Here is a 10,799-nt window from a genome sequence, read left to right as displayed (position 1 = left end):
ATGTTTTTATTCTTTTAGTGGTTACCAAGAAATGTTAACAAGCATATTTAATAAAGTTTAAAGTAGGGCTTCCCTGGTGGCACAGTGGTTGAAAGTCTGCCTGCCGATGCAGGGGACACGGGTTCGTGCCCCGGTCCGAGAAGATCCCACATGCCGCGGAGCGGCTGGGCCCGTGAGCCATGGCCGCTGAGCCTGCGCGTCCGCAGCCTGTGCTCCGCAGCGGGAGAGGCCACAACAGTGAGAGGCCCGCGTACAGCAAAAAAAAAAAGTTTAAAGTAAATCAATGTATTTGCCATTCTCCCAAACAATGCAAGGACCACAGAACACTTTAACTCAGATTGCCCTGTTCTGACTTATAGGTATTTATTGACCAGAGTTTTTGTTCTATATTTTGACCCCATAAATTAGACATTGTTTTATGCATTCACTGTTTATTTTGGCTTACTCATATATTTACCACTTTCTAAATTTATTAGATCAAAGGGAAGGAAATGTAAGTTTGGTCAAGGCAAATACATTGACAGAGGTGTACTCTCCCAGGATTCAGGATTGAATGTGATGGGACTCAAGTACTTGAGACTGACACACAATGGGAGAAAGGAGGACTATTTTTGGAACCCAGATGATTCACTGAGTTTTTATTACACTCCTTTGCCTAATTATATTGGACAAATGGAAACTGAAGCAACCCAATAATACAGATAATACCATAACGAAGTCATATCCTATAGACATAAAGAACTTGGTTTTCCCATGAATTTAAGAACCTGGTCTAGCCTGGATGCTGGCAGAGGGAAAGGGGAATATAGAATGGGTGGTGGAAGAAGGCAGCTTTGATTATTATCTTAAGCAAAGTACAAAAACCAGAGATTGCAGCTGCTATGTTTTATGTTATTTTTTAACCCTATTTTGATCCCCACCACCCTGTGTAAAAAGCAGTAGTGGTGACCACTGTTTTAGGTTTCAGGTGGAAATTTGACTGGATTCACATCACCCTGTGGTCATACAGTAGCTGGTGGGACTTTGATCCTGTGCTTGTGAAACAAAATCTTCACCTAGATGAAGGATGATGAGTGGATACTGGGGGGCATGAGGAGTGGACTGTGTTGGATAGCTTCCACTTGCTCCTCCAGATGCACTCCTCTACTTTTCTTCACTCTGCTCTAATCCCTGGGAGGCTGACCTTTATGGATTACATCAACAGGGTCCCTGTCCTTTAGTTAATTTCTAGTTAGATATGTCCATTGGAAGTCCATGGCAGGATATCATAAAGAGATGGAGGAGTGAGGTTAGGCTATTTATTACTCCCAGCTCCTTCCTGTAGGATCACCTAGAGCAGGTTCTTTCAATCTACCAAAGGTCACAATTCTTTTCAGAGTGGTCCTTCTACATGAATCTTTTTGAGTTCTGGTAATCACTTCCCTCATTCCTTCCAATCTAGGGGTTTTAACAGCTCCAACATATAATGTTATCCCTTGTGGTTTTGCCACACCCTTGCCTATATCTTTGTAAACAATCCCTTTATTAAACCCTCCTTGAATTTTCCTATTTGGAGTGTGTCATCCATTTTGTATTGGAACCCTAATATGTCCCTTCTCCTTGTTTCCTCCCTCTCTGTCTTGTCCTTTTCCTTCTCCAACTCCCTTAATTGTAGGTATTTACTATAATTTCAGCTATTTCCTGTAAGCAGATGACACCCACATCTACAGCTCAGTGTCATCCAGGCCTCAATCTCAAAGTCATATCTGACTCACAACTCTGTCCCACTCCTGCTTCCACTGCTACCAAATCAGTTGCTGTTACGTCTGTTTTACTTCTTAAATGTTTCTTCCATCCACTCTCTCCTCTCTAGTCTCCTGGCTATTACAGTGTGCAGCATGGTGATGAAGAGCATGGACATTGGCCTCAGTCAGACCTGGGTTTGAATTCTATATCTGCCACTTTCTTGGATGAGTTCATTCCCTCATTCAGTAATTTATTTATTTATTTATTTTTTGCAGTACGCGGGCCTCTCACTATTGTGGCCTCTCCCATTGCGGAGCACAGGCTCTTGATGCACAGGCTCAGCGGCCATGGCTCACAGGCCCAGTCGCTCCGCGGCATGTGGGATCTTCCCGGACCAGGGCACGAACCCGTGTCCCCTGCATCGACAGGCGGACTCTCAACCACTGCGCCACCAGGGAAGCCCTCATTCAGTAAATATTTACTGAGCATCGACTTCGTGCCAGGTACTGTTCTAGCCCCTAGGGATTCAGCAATGAACAAGACTAACTCCTGCTTTCCTGAAGCTTACATTCCAGTGTGGGAGGCAGATTATAAATACATGAACAAAACAATAAAAAAGATAATTTCAGATTGTACCCTGATGGAAACAAAACAGGGAAATGGAAAATAAGTGTCATAGGAGGAAGAAATCTTAGAGTCATAAGGGAAGTGTGGCTAGAAAAGAGAAGAGGCTCTTGGACTGAGTTCTGGGGCATGCCAAGATTTGGAGGTTTGCAAAAAGAAGAGCAAATGTGTTTATGGTCTTTACTAAATGCCAGGCACTGTCCTAAGTGCATTATGTACAGTAATCCATTCAATCCTTGCCAGAACCCTAGAGGGTATCATTTTGATATCACCGTCATTTTACTAAAAAGCAAACTGAGGCACAGAGAAGTTAAGTAACTTGCCCAAGGTCATATAGAAAGCAAATGGTAAAACTTGTATTTGGACTTACAGCAGGGGTAGGCTAATAATGTTTTATGTAAAAGGCCAGATAGTAAGTATTCTTAGGCTTTGTGGACTATGCATTCTCCATTGCCACTACTTATCCCTGCCATTGTATAGTGAAAGCATTCATAGAAAGTACATAATACAATGTGAGTGGATGTGTTCCAATAAAACTTTACTTATAAAGCCAAGCCTGGGGAGGGCTGGATTTGGCCCACAGGCCAGAGTTTGTCAACCCTTGGCCTACAGAATTAATTTGGCATTCAGGTCCCTACCTGCCTCTTTCAACCTTGCCTCCCACTTGCTCTCAGTTGTTGGTTCCCACTTGCTCTCAATTGTTGGTTCACAGACTGACCCCTGTACACAGAGGGCAAAAAGACATCAAAAAAGCGGCAGAGCACTCCAGGTTGGTAGGTGACAGATTTAATGAGCAAGGGAACTTACATACTAGGCTTATCTTTGGGGCGGGGGGGGGGGGGGGGGGGCGCGGGCGTCCGCAAGATGAGTAGATCTCTGCATCCATTCTCCGGAATCTTAAAAGTTTATATACAGGCCTTAACTGGGTTTAGTCATGTATATGCTCCAGATGGTCTCAACACATTATTATCTCAAGGCTGTGCCCTTGGGATAACTTGTAGCATCGGGAAAGCAAGCAGAATGCACATTCCAAAGATAAGGGCGGGGGTGAGGAGCTTCCAGTTGCCTGAGTCCAGCTTGCAGGTCAACTGGTAGTCACATCCTCTCCATGACCTCCTCCAACACCAATCATCCATTTAATACTCCAGCCAAACCAGATGATGCTCTGTTCTCTTTGTTTACACTAGTTCCTCTAGCTTAATTGCCCCCCTCTTCAAGCTCTGTCTGTTGAAGTCCTATGTATCTGTATTGATTAGGGTCCTTTGCAAGCATTAGAAGTAACTTTGGCTGTGGTATAGACTGCAGGTGCTCATCAATATCAGTGTTCTTTTCTTTCTGGATGCCCATCTAGATTACATTTCCCAGCCCACCTTGCAGTGAAGTGTGGCCATGTAACTGAGTTCTGGCCGACGGAATATGAACAGAATTGACATGTGCTATTTTCCATAAAATCCTCCCACATTTGATCCTGCCAGCTGAATGCAGAGGATGCCTATTTTAGTCAACTCAAGCTGCTATAACAAAATACCATAAACTGAGTGATGTAAACAACAGAAATTTCTTTCTTACAGTTCTGGAGCTGGGAAGTCCAAGATCAAGGTGCTGGCTGATTCAGTTCCTGGTGAGGTCCCTCTTCTTGGTCTTCAGATGGCCACCTTCTTGCTGTATTCTCACATGGTGGAGAGAGATCATCTCTTTTGTGTCTCTTCTTATAAGGGCACTAATCCCATTCATGAGGGTTCCGCCTTCATGATCTAATTACCTCCCAAAGGCCCCACTCCAAATACCATCACATTGAGGATTAGGGCTTCAACACATGATTTTTGGGGGAGACACAACGATTCAGTCATAGCAACTCCTAAGACCTAGAGGAGAGCAGAACCAAAGAATGGAAGGAGCCTAGGTCCCTGAGTAGCATGGAGAATAGTCCTCCTGCTAACCCACTTTGGATTGACATGAATAAGAAATAGACATTTTTTTAAGCCACAAAGATTTAGGAGTTTATTACTTACCCAAATGAATATACTGGCTAATCAAGGAATACACCTGGAAGGCAATGATTTAGCTCACAGAAGGAAAAAGTAAACAACCAGGTCTCAGAAACAAGGCATCTTGCAGGATCTAGATAGAGGGAACTAATGGACCACTTTTCTAGGCACACTGGCACTATGAATCAGCTCCAACTCTTTCCCATCTTTGCATTGCTCAGCTCAAAATTTAAATTCCTAAGAGGATCCAACTGACTTGGCTTGGACCTCATGCCCACCTCTTGACCAGAGAAGCGCAGGATATATTGGTTGGCCGTCCTTCAAATGCTACACACAATGGGGGAAGGGAGTCTTCCAAAGGGAATAACACAGCTGGCGCTTGTAATGTCCTGAAAAGTAGCAGTAAACATTAGTCTTTATGTGGTCCATGGAGAATTCTTAATTTCATTTATTGTTTTTTTCAATTTCAGATTTTTCACTTGATTATTTTTTATAGATTCTAGCTTTCAGGTGAAATTCACTATGTTGTCATTTATTTTCTTGAGTATTTATAGTCCCTGTCATACAACTGCAATAACTGGATCACTATGAGTCTGTTTCAATTGCTTGTTTTTTTTTTCTCTTCTTGGGCTCATTTCTTGGTATGTCAGTTAACTTTTTACTGACTGCAAGACTTTGTGCCTGCAAAGGTATACAGGCTCTAGATGATCGTGTGTCCCTCCAAAGAGGTTTCCCCCCATTTTCTGCGAGGCAGCAGAAGGGCAAATTACCTTAATCCAATCAGCCACTGAAGTGACTTGAGGCTGTTTTACAGCGCTTGCTAGACTCAGCCTACCTATAGTTTGCCAGACTCAGCCTACCTCTAGTTTGCCCCATTCCAAGGATATAGCTCTTTACGGGGTCCCAAATGAGAGCCAGGGGCTGGATGTTTCCTAGGGACCTTCCTCCGTGAGAAGTCCTGGACTCCGACCTTTATTTCCTCAGCTCTCTGAAACTTCCCCAAACTCCACTCTACTTTTTGGCCACTCTGCTTGACTTCTAATATTTTGCCCTGTGCAACTTAATTGGCAATTTCCTGAAAGGAAAAACCTGGGCTGAGTGTCTTGCTCACTTTTCTGTGCTTCTCCTCCCTCCAGATTGTGGCCACTCAAATCCTAGTTGGCTTTGGCAGAACTTAAACCCCAATTTTTGTCGCTTCAGTCCTGTGATATTACCTAAAGCTCTGGTGGCCTCTCTGCCTCTTCAGAGTCACCCTCTACCCGGTGTCTGGGCCACGAATTGACAAATATCCTAAGGGAAAAAACAACATGTAGGAAGTTAGGCTTGCTTTGATGAATTTCCCTTCTTTCTGGAATCTCCCTTCTCAAGTCCTGGTTCTCTGATATTTTCGAAAAGGATTTTGTTTTTTGGAATTTTACCTGATTTTTCTAGTTGGTCTGCTACAAGTTACTCCATCTTGAAGCAGAAGTCCCTTGTATGGTACAATATTTTAATAAGTATTGGGCCTCCAAGAAATTTCTTATATATTTACCTCATTTATCGGGCCCATAACTGAATTGGAAACCAGATGTTTACAACACCTTAAATATGTAATGTTTAATGATGGTGACAGTGTTACAGTGTGTGTATCAGTCAGATTTTAGTGCAGGAAACAGAAGCCACTCTAAGAAGTTTAAGCAGGAAGAGATGTCCCTACCTCTTTATTACAAAAATAGAATTATACAACCTGTTGTATCGAATACATCATATATCATGACATACATACACATGTCAGTACACACACCACATTTTTTTCAGTTTGGTCTAAAATATCTCATAGTGAGATGTACTGTGTGAATTTAGCCATTCCCCTATTGATGGAAATTCAGGTTGTCACCAGGATTTTTTTTTTTTTGCCACTAAAAATAACACTGCAATAAATGTCTTTGTGGCAGTGGACCCTGATGCTCTTACTTCTGTACGATAGAATTTTCCAAATAAGACTGCTGGGTCAAAGGGTACAAATATTTTAAAACCATAATAGATAGTTAAACTACATTCCAGAAAGTTCACAACAATTTACAGCAACGAATTTAAAACAGAGAATTGAGTACTTACAGAATTGCTGGAAGGTCTAAAGGAGTGGGGTGTAGGCTGGATTTAAAAGAATAGTTACAAAAAAATACTGAACTGAAACTTCAAGGGAGCTCTTACTTCTGATGTCACCTCTAGAGCCCTGCCAGAATCAAGGACCTGCCATTGTCCCCTCTGCAGCTTTCTCTGAATACCCAGGGAGCTAGACGAAGAGCGTCCATAACTGCGCTCCAGTGATTAGAAACCACATCAAGAAACTGCTGTTACTGCCTTTGCTGGGGGTAACCCCTCTGTTCCTCTTGATACCCGGGAAGCTGGAGAAGAAACACTGCAGGAAATCATTTCTACAGGCAGGACTGCAATTTCTAGCTTGTCAGCCGATTTCCATCTGCCAGACTTTCACATAAGTGCATCTACTGGGTGATATCTAATTCACATGCAAAGCCCTAGCTGGATGGGACTCTGGGGTGGAATGCAAGTGGAGTAAACCAATGCACACTGTTAGCCACAGTCTGTAGTTATTATATAGCATTACTAACTACCCAATTCTGCATAATGCTGGGCAAGACACCAATTTGGGCTATTCTCTACCACTGGAACTTAGAAGTGGGGGAAGATACAAAGAGACACTCTACAAAACAGGAAATGCATATGACTTATAAAATTATGGCAAGAGAATGTTTAAACAACTCATCGGTAATCCAAAAATGCATATTAAAGCTAGATTTTTTTTTTTGGCCTGTGGAATTAACAAATACAAATTTGAGACAAGCTGGAGCTGATGACAGAGCGATAAAAAGGACACTTTTATTTTATTCACTGTTAGAAAGAGCATAAATTGGCCCACATATTTTGGAAAATGAATACCATACATGTCAAAAATCATTACTGGTATTCATATACTCTGACCCAGTGATTTCACTTCCGGGAATCTGTTCTAAGGTAATAATGCTAATACACTGAAGAGAAGTTTATATTATAAGATATTTGTTATAACATCACTTATAATAGAAAAAAAATTGGAAACAGCCTAAATATATAATAATAGGGGAATGGTTGAGTGAATTTTGGATCGTACACAAAATTAAGTATTCCACAGCCATAAAATAATGCATAAGTGTAATGATAATAATGTTAGCCAGAAACTTGTATTTTAATCCATCAAGCACTATAGGCACAATGTCTAAGATCTATGAACTTTTATAAGACCTGCAAAGGTGTTTGACACGTGATGAATATTATTGGCTTCAAAATATGTAAGTAACTGCAAAATTAAAGTCAATAAATGTTTAAGTAAATGTCAAAAAATGTAGCACATCGATTTTATGAATTACTTCTTTTTGTACTCAGAAACATTTCAATACATTGGAAAAACTGTTGGTTAGATTGAATCAGTTTGTAAGAGTTCCTGAGTATATATAATCTCTGCTAAGAAGTCATAACTAATACATTTCAAAAGCAAAATTTTTTTAAATTACTTCAATTTAGCAAAAAATATATTTAATGTAGGATGTGGGTACATGTTAAAGTATAAATGGAGAGATTCGGGTGAGGCCACCTAAAGCAAGAGTACATGGGGTTTAGCATGGTCTTAAAATGCTCTGCCTAAGAAATGCCATGTTTTGAGTACCTACTGTGTTCCGGGCACTTTATATGCATCATCTTTAATCCCCACAGCAGTGCTGGGTTGTAGCTCTGTTTAATCATCGTTTCTTTCATAGGAGGAACCCTAGGCTTTAGGGAACTTATGCAAGTAGCCCAAGGTCACATGGCTAGGAAAGTCAGAGCTGGAATTTGAAGACAGGTTGGCTCGAATCCAAATCCTGAGCCCTTAAATTTATGTATGTTATGGTATCAATTTTTTTTTAAAAGGAGCTTACAAAATTGTATATGTAGTTTGATTGTGATTTTTAGGAAAAAATACAGTACTCATTAAAAACAAAATTTTTCTGATTTTTACTGCTCTGCATTTTCTAAAATATGTTTACAAGTCATGCAACACTTTAATTAAAAAAAAAAAAAAATTGAGTTTGAGAATACTTGTATAACAGTGACATCCTGTGGCTATGTGTGGGTTCATTACAGTCTCAGTTTTAATTTCAGTTTGGGACCTGACTACTAGAGGGCAGCACTGAGCTTCATGCTGGTCAAGATTTCTGGGCTGAATGTGGCCGAAAACTAGGTCAGGATTCTACCTTTCCTCTCAAAACTGGAGAAAAATAAACCCATTTATAATGTCATTTTTTGGCAATTGTACTTAAATATAGTTCAATGTAATTTTATTATATTTAAAAATATTATTCTGGGAAGGGTCTGTAAGCTTCACAAAATTGCCAGGAATCCACATTAGGAAAAAGGTCACTAACGCCTTTATCTGGCATATTCCAGACAGGCCGCTCCACCAGCTGGGTCCTGGAGAGAAGACCACAAGAAGCGGAGCTGGGCTTCCCTGGTGGCACAGTGGTTGAGAGTCCACCTGCCGATGCAGGGGACACAGGTTTGTGCCCTGGTCTGGGAAGATCCCACATGCCACGGAGCGGCTGGGCCCGTGAGCCATGGCCGCTGAGCCTGCACGTCTGGAGCCTGTGCTCCGCAACGGGAGAGGCCACAGCAGTGAGAGGCCCGTGTACCGCAAAAAAAAAAAAAAAAAAGCAGAGCTGCCACTGACTCATAAAGAAATAGAATAGGTAGATGGATAAATAAATAGATAAATGAAACACCCTCTAATAGCTTCTCTGTATCCTGAAGCAATATAGCAGAGTTATTAAGCTCGCAGCCCTGGAGCCATGCTACCTGAATTTGAGGCCTGACTCCGCCATTTCCTAGCTATGTGATCTTGGCCAAGTCACATAACTTCTCTGGACTTATCTTTATCTCCATCTCTGAAGTGAGGATAAGAATTGTCTCCCACATCTTAGGGTTCTGAGAGAAATAAATAAAAGAATACACTTATAGTGTTAGTTGGGGGGTGCTTAATAATTGGTAATCATTATATTGCCTGCTACCCAAAGCTGTCCTTCCTTTAAGAACCAATATGTATCTTGTTGAGCATCATAAGCAGAGAGAACTTTGTTATTGCTACTGAATTCGCAAAAGAACTTTCAGTGGGTTAGGGTTTATATGAAACGTTTAAAGAGAGGTGGAAAATTGCACTTCAGAGCTTGCACTGGAATCAGGCAGATCTGGCTTTGAATCTGGCTTAAGCCTGCAAGGTACCTGCTCTGTCTAAGCCTCGTTTGTCAAAGATGGAGAAAATAATATTACATGCGTCATAGAGTTTTTGTGATGATTGAAACGAGAGAGCACCTTTCATGCTTGTAGCACAGTGACTGGCATGTAGAGCTCACAGCAACTGTTAAATTTTATTTTCCTCCTTATCTTCAGCAGGGTTATATGTGACATGGCAGCCCTTGTGGCAAAATGTGGACGTTTGCAGTCAGGAAGTCACGTGAGAACCTAGGGAGCAAGGGAGGTGGGGGAAGATGACAGAGAGTGGGAGATTAACTAGGAACACACCATTCTGGACTTATTTTTATAGCCCAGGCCCCAGCCCTGCAGAATTATTCATCCTGTGCCTCAGTCTCAAAAAGAATACATAGATCCCAGGCTAATGTCATGGAAATCCTTTCCCACTTTCCCATGATGTATATAATTGGGGGTTTCCTGTAGTGTTCAGTAGTGAAAAAAAATATTAAATATTAAAGGGCTGTGTTTCTGTCTTTGCAGCTAAAGTTAAGAGGGAACCTGGACACATGTGTCTGGCTTCACAATCAGTCTTGTGGGGAGAGAGGGTGCCATTTTGGATCCTTGTTCCATGGCTCCTTAGGAAGTAAAGATCATCCAGAGATGCTTGAATTCTATAAATTGTTAGGCTTCGATATAGGGAACATAGAATGGGAACTGATACAAGTTTCAATAAAATCCAGTAGAATCCCACTAATATTCTCCAACAAGACCCCTGAGGGACAATATTTAACCAGACAGTGTAGCTGATGTTTCTGACACAGCGATGCTAAAAGGTCCATAGGAATGACCCCTAAGATTGTACTCGTGAATTAACTTAAGGTTTTTGTAAAATTTTAGACTCACAAGGAACCCTAGTGGTTTTGAATCATTATCATTTATCATCATTAATTACACTGTCACTGAGGTCTAGAGATCCAATGAGTATTTTTGAGCCTATGGATAAATCCAATGGCCCCACCCTACAATTTCTTTTTTTTTTAATTAATTTATTTATGTTTGGCTGCATTGGGTCTTCATTGCTGCACGTGGGCCCTCTCTAGTTGCGGTGAGCGGGGGCCGCTCCTAGCCGTGGTGCACGGGCCCCTCACCACGGTGGCCTCTCCCGCCTCGGAGCACGGGCTCCAGGTACACAGGCTTCAGCAG

This window comes from Phocoena phocoena, chromosome X (assembly GCF_963924675.1).
Source record: "Phocoena phocoena chromosome X, mPhoPho1.1, whole genome shotgun sequence".
NCBI lineage: Eukaryota > Metazoa > Chordata > Mammalia > Artiodactyla > Phocoenidae > Phocoena > Phocoena phocoena.
Note: the sequence above shows the minus strand (reverse complement) of the source record.